Here is an 18,864-nt window from a genome sequence, read left to right as displayed (position 1 = left end):
AGGCCCTCAAAAATAATGGCAATTGATTTCATTCCTCTTACCTTCACTTTCCTCATCTGTAAAATAGAACTAGTAATCCTTATCATATACAATAGATAATGTATACCTAGCTTTAGGCATAAGTACCTAGCTTTAGTAGATATTCAATAAATGTTATTTTTGGGTTATCACTCTCTTTAAAGTAATTGATCCATGGGGCAACTGGACGGCTCAGTCAGTTGAGCATCCAACTTGAGCTCAGGTCATTGTCTCCTGGTTCATGAATTCAAGCCCAGGATCAGGCTTTGGATCCTCTGTCCCCCTCTCTCTCTGCCCCTCCCCCTTTCACTCTCTCTCTTTCTGTGTCAAATAAACATTTTAAAAAGCTTTAAAATAAAAATATAAAGGTACTTTAGACCCAGAAACCCTTTGAGTAGCATCTGGGCTTCTGGTCTGTGATCTGCTTCAGCCACACTGAGCTTTATTATACATCCTCCCTGGAGGCTTATTCAGCAGGCATGGTGGGAAATAAGAGTGTTCTAATTGTAAGCTGTCCCTCTTGTCAGAACAATAAAACAACAAAATCAAGCATCGTTTCCAGTCTCCTCTCCAGCATCCACTGTGCTTCAGTAATCTAACGCTAAAGAGGTACCTAGGGTAAAACTAAACAGTGTGCACCCATCCAGTGGAGGCTACCATTTCATCAGAGGCCACAGCAGGAGCAGAACAAAAGAGAACCACAGCAGTGAGTTTCAGGGATGCATTCCTAACAAGAGGAAGCTAGCTATATAAGGAGAGCTCTGACTGTCTCATCTCTCTTCCTGACCCAGTCCCAAGAACTGGGAAGGGGACCCAGTGCCCCAGAACATGATCCAACGCCACCCCCCCCCTCCAGGCACCCTCTAGGTCACTACAACAGGAGGATGATTGAAAAAGTCAGTGTCCTCCTGCCAGTAAGTCTAGCTTGTATTGGGTGAGGCAGAGAACTTTGAACCAATCATGAGACTGATGTTTGAAACCAGATTGAACTGAATTGTAGTAGTCAAGTCATAGAATCTTCCAGGGGTGTCATTAAGGTACAGGAGACAGGGATTTGCCATCCCAGTTGAAAGTAGTAATTGAAAATAATAATAACACAGAATAATTACTGAATGCTTACCATGTGCCTAGCCTGTTCAAGAACTTTGCATACATCAATCTGTCTAATCTTCATAATAAGCTTGTGAAGTAGGTCCATTACAATCTCCACTGGACGCAAGAGGGAACTGAGGCACAGAGAAGTTAATTTGCCTAATTCAGGCTCTGGCAGTCCTGCTCCAGAGCCAAGCTTTCACTTAATATGTTCTACTGCTTCTTCTGTCCTGATAGGTTTAGATTTCGTCATAAGCCAATTACTAATATATGTGGAGCCCACCACATATCAAAACCATATAATGTGATAATGTGTGAGTTCAGAGTTCTCTCTTCTGCTTAAACAATAAAATCTCTCAAGATATGAATTTTAAGAAATCTCAGCTTATTCAAACAAAACATTTTAAAGGGAAGGCCCACTTGGGTTGCAGGGTAAAGGCCAAATGAAAATCACCTGCTAAGAAGAGTTAAGAAGGCATCTGCCCTGTGTGCTACTGCATGTCTCTCACTCTACTGTTATTTGTTAAGGAAGCTCTACAACCAATATGGGACTTAAACTCATGACCGTAAGATCAAGAGTCACATGCTCTACCGATTGACACAGCCAGGTGCTCCTGTCACTCAATTTTTTTAACAGCAAAGACTTTATATAAGAGAATAGTCCTCCAAAGTATTAATGTCTTTCTTAAGCAACATTGCCTCTTATTAAAGATATCTTCATTTTTTTTCAATTATTTTCTTCTCTGATTCAATTTGACAAATGTTATTGAGCATCTGAATTGTGCAATGCACTGTTATGATGCTTCCTTCCCTCAATAAAAATCACACTCTACCAGGAGAGAAAGGAAAATACATAACTCACAATAACTCCAAAAGGATCATAGTACTTGTTCTGGTGGTTCTGTGGGAGCCCAAAGAGGTGAATGCTTGGTTTTGACAAGGTGTGTCAGGAGGCTCCATGGAAGAATTAGCATTTGAGTTGGATTTTGAAAGATGAGTAGGATTTAGATAGGTAACAGTGGGGAAACAGCGTTCCAAGGAGAAAGAAACCATAAGCAACTCATGGAAGCATAAAAATGTATGGCATGTTCTTGGAAAGCAGTAGTCAACAAAGCAAAAGGAGAAAAATGAATATTGGACAAGGCAGGATTTAGACAAGAAAGTGAGAATGGAATGGGGTAGAGGAGAAGCAGTGTTGGTGAAGGAAGCCTATAAAACTGAGCTAGAGCCTGGTAGAGAGTGTGGATTGCCAGTATTAGAGGTACTGGTAACTAAAAAAGTGTTTTGAGACTAGATTAGGGTAAGGAGAAGTTCAGTTTGGGACATATTTATAGTCTTTGCATCTTATGCAGGTGGAGGTATTCACCAGGACAGTAAAAATCAGGACCTAAAGCTCAGCAAACTTTAAGGCTATGAATAATAAATGATGAAATGATACGTAGGAACAGCCTATGAGTGAGACAGAAAATTGTGGGAGTAAATAAAATTATTCAGCAAAGTGGGTAGAGCAAGAGGATAGGATGTCCAAGAACAAATCTCAGGGATCTCCTGTATAGGGCAAGTGGAGAAAAGAAAAGACTGAAGGATACAGAGAAAGAGCTGTCAGAAAAGTAAAAGGAGAATCCATGGATGGGGGGAGTCACAGAGGCCAAAGTAGAAGAGATTCAAGAAGGCAAGGACAGATGGGGCACCTGGGTGACTCAGTTAAGCAACTGACTCTTGATCTGGGCTTGGGTCATGATCTTGTGGTCAGTGAAATTGAGCCCTGAGTTGGGCTCAGCACTGACAGCGTGGAGCTCGCTTGGGATTCTCTCTCTCCCTCTCTCTGCCCCTCCCCTGCTTGTGCTCCCTCTATCTCAAAATAAATAAATAAACAAACTTAAAAAAACAAAAAGAAGGCAAGGACAGTCAACATGGCAAAGAAGAATGGAAACTGAATGAGAATCATTGGGTTTGGCAACTAGAAATTGATGACCTTTGAGAGGTTTCCCTCTCAAAGCATAGACGTTTTCTCTACATCTTTTAGAGAGTATACAACAAAGGCTATTACTAATTTTCTCTAGTGGTTTTCTTAGTCATTGTCCTAGTCAGCTCAGGTTACCATAACAAAATACCTAGACTAGGTGGCTTAAACAACAGATGTTTATTTCTCACGGTTTTGGAAGCTGGGAAGTCCAAGACCAAGGTGCCCACTGATTTGGCTCCTGGTGAGGATTTTCTTCCTGACTTGCAGACAGCTGCCTTCTTGTTTCCTTCTTCATCTGGCAGAGAAAGAGAGTTCTAGTATCTCTTCCAATGCTTAGAAGGGCATTAACCCATCATGGTGGCTCCACCCAATCACCTCATTTAAATCTAATCATCTCTCGAAGGCCTCCCCCCTCCAAATACCATCATATTGGGGATTAAAGTCTTCAACATATGAAATTTGAGGGGACACAAATATTCAATCCATAGCAGTCATGATTCTTTGGGTTGCAACTAAGAGAAATTCACATCAAACTAGTGCAAAGAAAAGGTATTTCAGCAAAGCATCATCCCCTTACCATCTTTCTATTTCTTTCTGCACAGCTGTTTTGGCATCCTCTGCCATCAAAGACTAGCTCTCAATGTTTTGACCATGCATATGGCCAAACATGACCATTCCACAACTTCTAAGAATGTGCCTCCTCCACTCAAGCATCATGCAGGTACTGAAGTAGAATTTCTCGAATCTAATTATAATTCCCAAAGAAGTTTGTATACCTGAAACCAACTCTACCTTTGTCAAGTGTTAGAGGCATGAAACAGTAACCTTCCTTTTTTCACAGAAGATTGTCTGAATTAAGTTTCTGTTATAGCAATCGAAAGAGTTCAGAATTTTTCTTTCTTTGTGTTTCTTTCCTTCTTTCTTTCTTTCTTTCTTTCTTTCTTTCTTTCTTTCTATTTTTATTTTATTTAATTAATTAATTAATTAATTACTTTATTTATTTATTTTTACTTATTTATTTATTTTAGAGAGAGAGAGCACACATGAGTTAGGGAGAGGGGACAGAAGGAAAGACAGACAGAATCTTAAGGCTCCATGCTCAGCACAGAGCCCAACTGAGGGCTCGATCCCATGACCCTCGGATCATGTCCTGAACCAAAATCAAGAGTTGGAGGTTCAAATAACTGAGCCAGCCAGGTACCCTGAAAAAGTTCAGGATTCCTGATGGTAAAAATTGTTAAACCTCAGGATGGGTTCCAAGAAAGGCTTTCTTTCTAAAGAAATTCTCCAAGAATTGTCTAGAATGGAATTCCTTTCTTAAAAAGGCCTCAAATCTAGATTTTTCCCTGTCATTTCAAAAGCAAGTGACCAAGAAGAAATCACCCAACTGCTTCATTACCTGTCTAGGGAGTCAGGAGGTGTTAATATCCCAATCTGACAAGTACACATGGGCACAAAGATCCTGAATTATTTTCCTTTTTTAAAAAATATAATTTATTGTCAAGTTGGCTAACATAAAGCGTATACAGTGTACTCTTGGTTTTGGGGGTAGATTCCTGTGATCTTAATTATTTTCTATTGTTATCTACCAGGTCAACACACCTGCTAGGAATAGAAAACCCTTTTTAGCCTCAGGAATACACTTTTTTCTTTCCAAAAGTAAACTGCAACATATCAACAGTTAACAAGAATGAAGGTAAACTTTTACAGCTTATTTATTCCACTGAAGTGAACACTAGCCACCCACTTAGCCAAGTACCCTAGATAGCTTCAGGCAAGTGAACCCTTGAGCAGGAGATATAATTGGGAATTACCTCCTTTAGCATTTAATCTTTTTCACCCAGTTATTTCTGTATAGCTTTCCTTCTCTGAATACTCTTTCATCATTTACTCTTTGGGGAATCTGAGCATTGCATTGCCTTTTGAGATCTGGTTGTAAGGCATTTCAAGTCCTTTGGTAAGAGCAGGATTTCCCACTGTGAGAAAGGTATTTTACTAGCAACAGCTGTTACCTCAGGGTGAGGGGTAAGGGGTGGATTGTGCAGGACTTTTACTTCCTAAATGAAATATTTCTGAAATGTTTGAAATGTTTACAATGAGTATCAATTGTTTTTGTAATCAGAACATAATGTGAGCTCATATTTCTTTAGCATGTTCAATGCCAAATAAGAAGGCAACCCACACAGAAGATATTTCAGCTGTGGAACTCTCCAAGGGGATGGTATTCTCTCTAGCATCTTGCACATTTTGTCCTTTTTCTCTTCTAATGATGAAATCCTATGTTTTTTCTACAAATTTTAATGTCTTAACGGAATTATGATAACTTCAGGTCTCTGCCTCCAGTCTTGGCGTTTTCAAGTAATTACCCACACTTTTACCAGAGTGATCTTTTTAAAACACAAATCTGAGCATGTCACATCCCTGCTTCAAATTGTCTGAGACTCCTCCGCCCCTGCAAGCCCCAGGGACTCCATGAACCAGTCCTACCTACCTGCTTCTGTAGCCCCATTGCCCTTTATCTCCAGCTCTGTTCTTTAAGTTTCCATAATACCAGACTGTTATAAGACACAGCATCTCAAGGTTTAAACTGAGACATCTCCTTCTCTGTGTAGGTGAGGAAGTACAAAGGCTGCTCCAAAAACTTGACTTTGATGGCGCTGGACTCAGTTGTGCACCTGTGATTAAGACTGAAGTCATAGGGATGGAGGCAGAGGTGTTGGCACTGAAGTGGGTGGAGTGTCATCACCCTACTGATCATCTGCAAACATCTCCTCATTCCTACCTTAACAACAGTAGAATCACCAGTACATCTCTCTATCCCCCTTGATACTAGTTTTCTCTGTGGTTTTCAGGGCTTGACATAACTCTCTGGTGGCTGTCGTGATGTCTGCTAAATGGATCATCTGGTATTTCTAACCCAGAAACAACCTCAGAATGAATGTCATGTAGATCACAGGCTGCTGTGGCTTAGCCCTACTGGGCCTCTTGAGTTCCTGTTGTTGCTAAAGGATCAGGAAGTGAGGGTGGGGATGGGGGGAAGGGGACTTAAGAAGAAAGAGAGGCTACACCAGAGTAGTCCTGTGCCCCAAAAGACTGTATTATCAAAGGCCAGCTTGTTCCTTGCCTACTCTTATTGTGCAATAATTGGAAGCACTCTAAGCTTTTTCCTCTTGGTCATGAACAGTTTATTATTGAACTGGTGTGCTATAAGAACACAAAAAGTGTGTGGTAGTGATTGCACCCAGAGCAAATACATGTGTAAGTGGTCAAGATCTGGAAAGGAAAGTACCAAAATATAATTAGTTATATGTCAGGTTGGTGGTATTATGGGTGACTTTTTCCTATGAAGTTTTTAAGTTAGTTCATCTTTTAAATACTTGTTAAGAGAAAAGGGGGGTGGGGAAGGGGATAATGCTGTACCCTTGAGACCCGAATTTCTAGCATCTAGTGTAATAGAATGTATATATACTTATAATAATCTGCTCTAGTCCAGGAGTCACCATAGAGTTCAGCCGAATACACCCATGGAATTAGAAAGTCATGGAAGGTAACTTGAGGACAGTCCAGTCCAGGGGTGCTTACTGGGTTGAGTGTCCTACTCTTGATTTTGGTTCAGGTCATGATCCCAGGGTCATGGGATTCTCTCTCCCTCTGCCCCTCTCCCCACTCACTTTCTCTCTCTAAAAATTAAAAAAATTTTTTTTAATTTAAAAAAAGACAGTCTAATCCAATTTTTCTTTTTATAGAAAAGAAAGCTGAGACCCAGAAAGATCAAGTGGTTTTCCACACTCGCCCAGCTAATTTGTGGCACAGCTAAAAAGAAAACTCAGTCTTCCCTTTTATACAAAGGAAAGAACAATTTTATTCTTTCTTAATTTATTCTTTCTTACTACTGCCTTTCAAACTCACTCTGTCAACTCTCCCTTCCAATCCCTTTAATTTACAGTCTTTGGTCCTCCAGCCTCTGACCTAGCCCTCAGGACTGAGATAAAACATCAGTCCCTCTACCTCACAACTCTGGACACTCAGGTCAGATTGTCCCAAAAACTCTATCTCCATACACTCTGCTCTACCTCCCAGCTACCTCGGGGGCATTTCTTCCACTCAGCACACATGGCCATGAGATGTCAGTCAGTCTCCTTTCCTGGCAGATCCCTCACTTGACTAGAAAGTGAGACAAACACAGCACTCTGAAAATTGTCTTCAAAGAAATCCTTGCTTTTTAAGCCTCTTCTCCTAGGGTGCAAGAGTGGCTCAGTCATTTAAGCGTCCAACTCTTGGTTTTGTCTCAGGTCATGATCTCACGGTTTGTGAATTAAAGCCCCACCTCAGGCTCTGCGTTGACAGCTCTGAACCTGCTTAGGATTCTCTCTCTCTCCCTCCCTCTCTCTCTGCCCCTCTCCTGCCTGCACACTCTCACTCTCAAAATAAATAAACTTAAAACCCTCTTCTCCTTAATTTTCTTTTCTCAGGACAAAAGTGGGTGACAGTCTACAGGTTTTAGAACCAATTAGGGGGCTACCTCCTGAGCAAGTCATGCTTAAATGATCTGACACATCTCCTTGCAACACGGGGGCACTTGTAACCTATTATTCTAAGCTCTGAACTAAGGAAATAGGGATATCTCATTTAACATTCAATTAGAAGTGCATCTATTTCTTTCCCAGTTCTTTGTTTCTTAATACATTCCAGCTGAAAGTTTTCAATTTAATTTTTACTAAGTTATGCATTCCAATGAGAGAACACATGCCTTTTATATTTTATAATTTGTTAGACCTTGTGGTGGGGCCATCTTCTGTCTCCCTCCTTCCCCTTAGCTGAGGCCATCAATAGCACCTGTAGGCTCAGGCTTGATCTGGTCATTGGATCCCACACAGAAGGAGGAATTTATGGCACTTTAGTCCCTCACTCTAGCTAGGGTTGCTCGTCTGAACTTATACCCAAGTTCTATCAGATAGATGACCTTCAGTTTCATTAAGACTCAGCCCTGCCTTGGACTCCAGACCCAGTCCTAGTGCCTTACATCCAATCCTGATAACCCCGCAACTGGGGCATGCCTGCCTGTTCCTTTCAATTACCCACTCCTTGGGACTGGAATGTCCCCGAACTTTAGTCCAGGGACTGGGGTCCTACTACCAGCTGACCAGACTTATCTATTTGTCTGAAATCCTGAGTATCTACTATCTCAGAATTCTTCTCAGTAAGACAACACATCATTTTCTGTTTGGCTTCAGATACCAACTGCTGGCCTATGTTACAGCTTGCTATCTGTCAGTATGCCCTCCCAATGGCAGATTTGGCCTGCTCAGTGCTTCTGCAGCTGACACTGTGTCCCCTTGTGGTATTAGATACCTGTCTCTTTCACTCAGCTGGCCCAGGCCACCACAGAACTCAAGCCAGGCATGAGCCATTTCCCTTGAACAGAATGCTTTGTTATATAACTGGTCTGCAGAACAGTGCAACCCTTGAGACCAAACTAGGAAAAGCACAGCCCTGTGTAGTGAGCCCTTTGAGGATAGATCAGAGAATCACCCATAGTGTCTATTCAGGCATAGGCAACCTGTATCAGAGACTGTTGAGTCCCACTAGTTCAATGGATGTGTGTGTGATGAACATCCATTTTACCTGCCCATCATCCCTTCTTTTCGGATATCATGACTTTTCCATCCCCATTCTCAATCCATAAAGTTCTGGTTGGGCTGACCCAAACTCCAGCATTAGTCCTGGCCAACCAGAGCAACACAACACACCTCAGACACAGTGATTGTTTCAGAAATGTCCACGTGACCCAAGCTGGACCAATGACAGTCTTACCTTAGAATGATAGAGATGCTTTCTGCTAGGGTTACTAAATTGGTAGAATGTAACCTGGAGCTGCTGGTGGCCATCTTTTTTCCCACATAGGGAAAGCCTGCCTGAGAATGAAGTCAACTCAAAGGAAAGCAAACCTGAAAGAGAGAAGCAAATTGGTTACAACATTGATCCAATTCTAAAGCCAGCAATCCATCAATGGACTCCTTGGTTTATCAGACAACATATTTACTTTTAGTGTGTAAGTCAGTAGGACTTGGATTTCTATTACTTTAAAATTAATACAGTTGGGGCTGTCTGGCTCAGTCAGGATAGTGTGCAACTCTTGATCTCAGTGTTGTAAGTTCAAGTCCCACACTGGGTGTGGAGCCTACTTAAAATAAAATAAAATAAAATAAAATAAAATAAAATAAAATAAAATAAAATAAAATTAAATTAAATTAAATTAAATTAAATTAAATTAATACAGCTGACAAGACTGACTGGTATTTCCTTCTGTTTGACCAGCTGATTAAACCTCTAGGCTGAAAATAGTGAAGAAAAGCAAGTTGAAAAAAAATGCTCAAAAATGTATTCTTTTTTAAATTTAAAAATTTTTAAATTTATTTTTATTTATTTATTTTTAGCATTTATTTATTTTTGAGAGACAGAGAGAGACAGAGCATGAGCGGAGGAGGGGCAGAGAGAGAGAAGGAGACACAGACTCTGAAGCAGGCTGCAGGCTCTGAGCAAGCTGTCAACACAGAGCCTGATGCAGGGCTTGAACCCACAAACTGTGAGATCATGACCTGAGCCGAAGTCGGATGCTCAACCGACTGAGCCACCCAGGTGCCCCTTCTTTTTTTTAAATGTTTATTTATTTCTTTTGAGAGAGTGAGAGAGAAAGAGTGGGGGAGGGGCATAGAGAGAAGGAGAGAGAGAATCTCAAGCAGGCTCCATGCTGTCAGCACAGGGTCTGATGCAGGGTTCAATCTCATGACCATGAGATCATTACCTGAGCTGAAATCAAGGGTCAGACACTTAACCAACTGAGTCACCCTGGTGCCCCAAAAATGTATTCTTTCATTCATTCAACTATTACATAAGAATAGCAGCATAATACAATGAAAAACAATACAAGGTTCAGAGCCTATCAGATCCCTGTTCAATCTTAAATCTTCTATTTTCTAGCTGCCTATATGGGGCATGTTAATTAATATCTCTGAGCCTCTGTTTCTCCTTTTGTAAAATGGGAATAATATTACCTATGTCCTAGGGTTATTATGAGAAACAGATATAATGTATATGGTGCCTGGCACTAAAAGGTTTTCAATAAATGGTGCTTATTTTAATTACAAAACATCTTGGGGTGCCTGGGTAGCTCAGTCAGTTAAGTGACCACTCTTGGTTTTAGCTCAGGTCATGATCTTACGGTTCATGGGTGTGAGCCCTACACTAGGCTCTGTGCTGCTGGTGTGGAGCCTGCTTGGGATTCTTTCTCTCCCTCTACCTCTGTGCCTCCTCCACTTATGCTCTCGCTCTCAAAATAAATAAATAAATAAAACCTAAAAAAAAAATTAAAAAAAAATACAGAACATCTTGAGCTGCAAGGACTTTGGGCTAAGGGGTTTAAAAAATAAAAACAAGGGGCACCTGGCTGGCTCAGTCCATAGATCATCTCTTGATCTCAGGCTCATGAGTTCAAGGCCCAAATTGGGTGTGGAACCCACTTTAAAAAACAAAAAAATTAGAGAAAAAAAAAAAGCAAAAAAACTTGATCACTACCTCCAGAGATTCAAATTTTAACTAAAGAAAGAAACACAATGTTAAAGACAGAGAGGCAGTGTAAGCTGTCTTGTGATTGGCAGAAGCCTCCATAACTCAAAGGAAGGAGATAATTCCTTTCTGGGGTGATCAAAAAAAGGCTTCATGGAAGAAGTCGAATCTGGGCCCTTGAATGAACAAAAGTTTTGGTAAGCAGAGATTGGGAGAAAGAGCATTCCAGTTAAAAACAAAACAAAACAAAACAAAACAAAAGGCAGGGGAACCTGGGTGGATGAGTCAGTTAAGCATCTGACTCCTGATTTTGGCTCAGGTCATGGTCTCACAGTTCACGGATTTGAGCCCCACATCAGGCTCTGTGCTGACAGCTCAGAGTCTGCTTTGGATTCTCTCTCTCCCTCTCTCTCTGCCCCTCTCTTGCTCACTAACTCTCTTACTTATTTTAAAAAACTTTAAAAAAATGTTTTTTTTAAGAGGCAGGAGTGAGAAAATGGCTCTATCTGCAGGATTACAAGGCATAGCAACATGGCTGAAGTATAGAATCCACATAGAAGAGGAAGCTAAAGCTGGAGGAGTTAACTGCTGCCAATTCAGGGGTGGGGTGTGCTGAGGGGTGCAGCTTCTATCCTGTCCTCAGGGACTTAGAATCTTTCAATAGACCCAGGCGATGGGAACCTTTGAACATTTTTGGACAGCATTTATACAGGATGAAAGTTCTGATTGATCAGCAAATCACTTGAATCCTCTTCCAAACTGCACATTTCTACCAGCTGTCCCTAGAAACCCTGCCTCAATGAACCGCTGTAACTAAGGAGAGCATGTTATAACTCTCAACTGCATGTGGGGACATGAAAAATGGTTGGGAAACATCCGCCCAGAGGCAGACATGCTTTTTCAGAGAATATTGTGTGTGGTCAAAAGGGCACCAGGATCAGTAAAGCTGTGAAAAAAAGGGGGAAGGAGAAGAGACGGCCTGCATTCATCCCTCCCTTGGATTCATACAATCATTTCCTCCTAGCTGCTCTTTCTGCCTCTGGTCCTTCTCTATTTCTTTTCTTTTCTTTTTTTTTTTTTTTTTAATGTTTATTTATTTTTGAGAGAGACAGAGACAGAATACAAGTGGGTTAGGGGCAGAGAGAGAGGAAGACACAGAATCCGAAGCAGGCTCCAGGCTCCAAGCTGTCAGCACAGAGCCCAATGCGGGGCTCCAACTCACAAGCTGTGAGATCATGACCTGAGCCGAAGTCGGACACTCAACCGACTGAGCTACCCAGGCGCCCCTGGTCCTTCTCTATTTCTAACTATTTTATATTTCACTATCAGATTAATCTTCCTGTTCTGATCCTGTCATGCCAACTTCAAAACCCTTAATGATAAGTCACAAGACACTCCCTACAGAATAGACTGAAATTCTTTGGTTTCCCATAGAAGGGTCCTTTTGGATGAGGCTGAAACCACCTTTTAGACCTCACTTCCTGCTACATGTTTCCAGGTATCTTCTGGTCTAGCCAATATGACTACTCAAGAGCCCCTTTCTTTCCTGTCTCCATGCCTCTTTTGTGCCACTCCTCCTGGCTGGAATACCACTCCACAGTCCCCTACTCATCTATTTCCAACTTCTCCATCCTTGAAGGCTCAGTTCACATATTCTGATCTCCTCTTTCTCCTATTCTGCCTTTGATAATGTCTTTTTTGAGCTCCCACAGAACTTTACCTGTATCTCTGTTTATGTATGCATCATTTACTTTAAAACAAACAAAAAAACTTGTAGTCGTTTATTTTTTTTAAATAAAAAATTTTTAATTTGGGGCACCTGGGTGGCTCAGCCAGTTAAGCATCGACTTTGGCTCAGGTCATGACTTCACAGCTTGTGAGTTTGAGCCCTGTGTTGGGTTCTCTGCTGTCAGCACAGAGCCTGCTTCAGATTCTCTGTCCCCTCCTCTCTCTGCCCCTCCCCTGCACTTTCTCTCAAAAATAAACATTTTTTTTAAATTTAAAATTTGGTAATACATTTTACAAGTACAAGACAGTGTAATAAAAGTTGTTATAACCTCACCACCAAGAATTGCCAATTTTTTAAACATATTTATTTATCCATTTATTTATTTAACATGTTAAAAATGTACATACCCTTAGAGTTTCAGTTTTGCAGGATGAAAAATGCTGGAGATTTGTTGCACAACAATGTGAATGCATTTAATACTACTGAACTAACACTTGTGCATGTGCATGAGTGGTGGAGGGATAGAGAGGGAGGGAGAGAGAGAACTCCAAGCTGGCTCCACACCTCTAGCGTGAAGCCTGTCTCGGTGCTTGAACCCATCAACTGCAAGATCATGACCTGAGCTGCAATCAAGAGTCAGATCCCCAACCGATTGAGCCACCAAGGCACCCCTAAAAATCACCAGTTTTTAAGCTTCATATTTGCTTCCATATTTCTAATAGAAGTGAAATATTACAGATAAAATTGTTTCTTTTAACCACATACTCTCCCACTTAGTCCCATTTCTCCTCTCAATGTCCAGTGGCAATTGCTAACATGAGTTTTGTGTGAATCCTTCCATTCTAGTCTCTATAATTTTATCTGCATGCATATATGTATCCATCACCAATGGATTATGATGTTGTGTCCTCAAATTTACATTAATGGTATCATGATGAATGTGTCATTTTGCATCTTGCTTTTATCACCCAAAGTTTTTTTGAGATTATTTCAGGTTGATTTATGAATATACTTTTATTTACCTATTACTCTTTGTTTTTTTAAGTTTGTTTATTTATTTTGAGAGAGACCAAGATAGTGCAAGTGGAGGAGGGGCAGAGAGAGGGAGAAAGAGAGAATCCCAAGAATTCATTGCTGTCAGCAAAGAGCCCAATGAAGGGCCCAAACTCATGAACCATATGAACCATGAGATCATGACCTGAGCTGAAACTTAGAGTTGGACACTTAACTGACTGAGTCATCCAGGCACTACTACCCATTACTCTTTGATAACAATTTAGGCTGCTTCCATCTTTCTGCTTTTATAAACAATGGAGCAGAGAACATCCTCATACTTGTTTCTTTGTACACATGGGTGAGAGTTTCTTTGGAATACATACCTCGAAGTATTATTACTAAGTCATAGGGTATGTACATTAAAAATTTTTTTTAGGGGGCACTTGGGTGGTTCAGTCGGTTGAGCGTCCAACTTTGCTTCAGGTCATCTGATCTCACAATTCATGAGTTTGAGCCTCACATCAGGCTCACTGCTGTCAGCGCAGAGCCCGCTTTGGATCCTCTATCCCCCTCTCTCTACCCCTCCCCAGCTTGCTCTCTCCTTCTCTCTCTCTCTCGAAAATAAAAATAAAATAAAATAAAATAAAATAAAATAAAATAAAATAAAATAAAATAAAATAAAATAAAATAAAGTAAAATAAAATAAAATATTTTAAAAATAATTTTAAATATATATGACATAAAACTTACCATCTTAACCATTTTTAAGTATAAAGTTCGGTAGTGTTAAGTGCATTCACATGGTTGTGCAACTAATCTCCAGAACTCTTCATCTTGCAAAACTGAAACTCCAAGGGTATGTACATTTTTAACATATTAAGGGCATGACTTATTTCATCTACTAAACTATAAGCTTTGTAAGTGTATGATCAATATCTCATTAATTTTTACATTGAGCAAAGTGCCTAGTATAGTAGTTTAACAGGTAGAGACTTAACAAATATTTGTTGAATAAATGAAAGAACTAATCAATCAAGAGGAATAATAATATTTTCACAATTTTGGTGAGATAAGATTTTCTTATCACACAGATGAGATACTAGAACTTACCTACTTGGAACATAGCCTGCAAACCAGAAAGGGACAGTAATGACCTCTGACCAAAAAAGAAAAAAAAAAAAAAATCATCAATGCTTTAAAAACACATGTACTTTACCTAAGGAGATCCCTTTTGAATATTTATTTATTTGGAGTCTATTTACAATTTTCAAATTTGCATTATAAAAACATGGCATATTTGGGGCCAAAATTAGGAGATCACAGAAAAATGTCTAAAAATAGGTTTTAAAAAAAAATCACCCTTCACTGCAGTTAGAGAGATGCACTGGTCAGATTTCCCCTCAAGAAGGACTTACTGGAGCACCTGGTAGCTCAGTAGGTTAAGCGTCTAACCTTGATCTCAGCTCAGGTCACAATCTCATGGTTCATGGGGTCGAGACCCACATTAGGCTCTGTGTTGATGGCAATAGCATGGAGCCTGCTTGGAATTCTGTCTCTCCTTTTCTCTGCTCCTCCCCTGCTTGTGTGTGCACTCTCTCTCTCTCTCAAAATAAATAAATAAACTTAAAAAAAGAAAAGGTAATGTCCAGCTGCAGGCAGTGACAAAATTCAGCTGTTAACTTTTTGGTCATCCTCAGCTATCCAGCCAAGGTCAGTCTGTTCTCAGAGTGGCCCCAACCAATGACTGTGGAAGGTGGTGGTACAAAGGCCTGTTTATTTCTACCCATCATAGGACACCTCCAGTTGGCAGTCTTTGCTCCAAATTTCCCTGCTGGGCTGGGAAAGATTTTATATCACATCTGCCCAATTCTACTTCCTCCCCTTTCTTTTCATTGGTGTAGCTCCCCAACAAAGTTTTTCACTAACTCCAGCTCAGCATTTGCTTCGTAAAGAACCCAACTGACACAACCTTAATTCTATAATCCTAATTCCCAGAGATACACACCATAGCATTCTTTTTGTTTAGGTTTTTATTTATTTATTTTGAGAGAGAGAGAGAGAGAGAGAGAGAGAGAGAGAGCAGGAGCAGAGGAAGGGCAGAGAGAGAGGGAGAGAGAGAATCCCAAACAGGCTCTGCACTGTCAGCACAAACCCCATGCAGGGGCTTGGACTCATGAACTGTGAGATCATGACCTGAGCCTAATTTAACGCTTAACCAACAGAGCCACCCAGACACCCAACACACACCATAGCATTCTAAATTTTTTTTATATATAGAGAGAGTGTGTGTGTGAGAGAGCAGGGGAAAGGGGCAGGGAGGGAGAGAGCGAGAGAGAGAGAGAGAGAGAGAGAGAGAGAGAGAGAGACAGAATCCCAAGCAGGCCCCATGCTCAGTGCAGAGCCCCCATGTCAGGCTTGATCCCATGACCCTGGGATTATGACCTGAACCAAAATCAAGAGTCCAATGCTTAATGTACTGAGCCACGCAGGTGTCCCTGCGATGTTCATTTCTCAACCCAAATTTTATTTCCCATAGTACTTCTAGACCTGAAAAAAAATCAAGAAAAGGGGCTCAGTGTTGCAAGCATTCCACAACAGTAACAGTCCAGAGCACAATACAACCTCCAGGCTGTGTACCAACCAAGGTACTGCTGTATACACTATCAGAGTGCTGGTACACTGCTCATCTGTCAAGCCAACCCCACTCCCACCCCCTTCCTCAGTGAAACCTTTCCTCTTTCCCCTCTGTAGTTGCTTCCTGTCCTGCTCATACTTAGATGGGAGCAGTTATTACCCAGTATTATAAGTATATGCTTATGTGTTTATCTTTCCTGCCCCCAGCTTCTGCAGGACAAGAATCTATGTACCACAATGTAGGATGAAGACTAAGCATAAAATATTTATGGGAGGCATGGGGCTTGTGAATGAACCAGGCTTTATGCTTTAAATACTAAGGAAAGGCCAATAGGAAAAGTGTTACATTTCCTTAAGCGGGTCTTGAAGACTAGTGTGCTCTGTAACAATGTACCAGGTCATTGTGTGAGTTGGATGGGAATGTGGCAAAACCAGTTAGAAGTCCCTGCAGTGACCCAGCACTGAGATGTAAGAAATGCAAGATGGCTGCGGTGGCATGGAGAGGAAGAACTACATCTACAAGGTATTTCAAAAGAAAAATAACAAAAACTGGGATTCGCTGAGTTCTCCAGATTTGCTAGAAGTGCCAACACCGCTAAGGTGGGTATGGACGCACCCCCATTTCGCCCACGTGCGAAGTGAGACTTGGCTAGATGAAGTGACTCTCTGGGGGTCACACGCCATGCAAGTGGCAGTGCTGAACTTCCAATATAGGTCGTCCGGCTCTGAAGACCTAGACCTCAATTGCCCGGGTCAAGATTACCCACTCTCTGCACTGCGGGCTGAGGAATATTCCTGAGCTGAGGCCTCAACTCCTCTACTTACGGAGAAGGACCTTGCAGGGCCCAAGCACCGCACAGGGACGCTTAAACGAGCGGTCAGGACCTTGCAGGCCCGCACCTAAGGGCGGAAGAAGGCGCGTCGCGGGGGCGGGGGCGGCGGCGGCGGCTCAGCGCGCGGCCCGGGGCGGAAGCGGCTGAGTCACCGCAGGGCAGAAACGCAGCGCGCGAAGACAGGGCCCGGCGGCCGGCGGCTCCCGCACTGGTGAGCCGTGACGCCCGGCGTCGGCACACGCAGGGAAGCGGACGGCGGCTGGCGGCGGCCGGAAGAGCTGAGTCAGAGCGGGCACGCCCGCGGGGTCCGCGCGCCGCAGCTCCAGGGCGCCGGGGCTGCGCTCGGATCCCGGCCAGCCATCCGCACGGCCCCGCGGAGACGCGGTTGGGCGCAGGGCTTCGGCGATCGCGCCCACACGCTGGAAGCCGAGACTGAAATTTGAAGTCTTGAGGTGGCCCCAAGCAGCGGATCCTGTACGCATGTTTCGGTGGAAGCTACTGACCTTGTGAAAGGAGACAAGCTTTGGGTGTAAGACGGGGCAGATTTTGAAGATCAAAAGGACTTGCCCGGGACCAAAAATGATTTGTCTGCCTCAGTTCCAAAATGCAATAAATAATAATTAAAACAACACAGACACACACACACACAAATTATTTTTTAATGCAAAAGCGAAAAATCCGGAATCCCAAGAGAGGATAAACCTTGCAATAAAGGTTTACAGAAAACAAAGTTCTCCCAGGATGGGAACATTGCACAGGGACTTTCTAGAGGTCCCTGATAAACTTGATTCATAGACCTTTCTCCAGTTTCTCCCCACTACTACGCTACTGAGGCCAGAAGCCCATTTTTTTATATTTTACTGTTTTTATTCAAGTTTTCTTTTTTTAGTCAAAAAAGATACTATAGAAATCCCGGGGGGGGGGGGGGGGGGCGGAGGAGGGAGGGAATCGTACCCAATTACATAGTCCCTGAAACTAGAAACCACAATTACTTTTGCTTCTCCCCTTACATTTTTGTTCACAATAAGTTTTTTATATAGCTGCATCAGAGGTATCATCTTCTATTTTACTGTCTTAAGGTAATGTTATATAAACATTTGCCCATGTCTCACAGATCTTCGGGATCATTATTTTAAATAACTGCATTATGCATAAACTACTAAGTAATCCTCCTGTGGTGTGCTTGTAGATTATTGACTGGAATTGCTCTTTTCTTGTTTCCGATTGTCCATGTTTGTCCTCCATCAGGAAACCTCACTGGGCAAAATGGTGGAATCTAATGTGGAAAAGTGGCTGCGGACCATTGCACTATAGGAAAGCTTATTTTCTTTTTAAGAGCTGCCATAATTTCCCCAAATATTCTTTTAATATTTTATCCCACTTGGATAATCACAGCCTTTCTTTAATGCTTTAAGGTATACATTTGAAAAGGCTAGACCTTTGCAGGAGTGTGACAGAAGTGGAATTCAGAGTTGTGTCTGAGACATTTTCAGATTTTCATCAAGCCCTTTATGCTGAAGTGCCACTGTTAACAGTCTTCTGTGTGACTTGGAACATTATTTAACCTATCTCAGTCTCCCATTTTCTCATTTGAAAAATGGGGATAATAATAACACGTCATATACTGTTGTGAGACCTAGATAAGATAACATTTGTACAGTGCTAAGAATGATGCCTGCACATAGTAGTTCAGAAGTGTTATAAATATTGTCTGCTATTAAAGACAACAATAGCTGTGTATTGAGCAGTGACAGGCACATCTACCATGGCTACCAAGGCTGAAATAATAGAAGTATTTCCTCACAAACTCTCCCCCCCCCCGCCCCCGATTTAAAAATCACTCAAATGTGTAAACCTTTTCTATCAACTCAGTGATTTTGTTGTTAGAGATAATGGATAAAACTGAAAAGAGATAATATCACAAGATCTTTGGAACAAAGTTTATATTTAGAAACTCGGACCTATTGGAGACAGTGGGAGTGAAGGGGGGGCGGGGAGAAGGAGACCAAGAAGCTGCTACTTTTCATCTT

General features: G+C 41.7%; 2 long non-coding RNA genes across 2 annotated transcripts in view; one reads left to right on the top strand and one right to left on the bottom strand.

The window, feature by feature from the left end:
• Positions 1 to 18,864, top strand: part of LOC147576668 (uncharacterized) — a 49,171-nt gene that overhangs the window by 14,663 nt on the left and 15,644 nt on the right. The gene's annotated exons all lie outside the window — the stretch shown is intronic.
• Positions 1,816 to 17,286, bottom strand: LOC147576669 (uncharacterized). Its single transcript, XR_015241024.1, has 3 exons — positions 16,618 to 17,286; positions 8,891 to 9,024; positions 1,816 to 3,371 (listed from the first exon to the last, which is right to left on the bottom strand). It is a non-coding gene; the product is annotated as an uncharacterized LOC147576669 (long non-coding RNA).

Source organism: Puma concolor, chromosome D1 (genome assembly GCF_028749965.1).
Source record: "Puma concolor isolate L17-30 chromosome D1, mPumCon1.1.hap2, whole genome shotgun sequence".
In the NCBI taxonomy this organism is placed as follows: Eukaryota; Metazoa; Chordata; class Mammalia; order Carnivora; family Felidae; genus Puma; species Puma concolor.
This window is presented reverse-complemented; position numbering and strand designations above follow the sequence as displayed.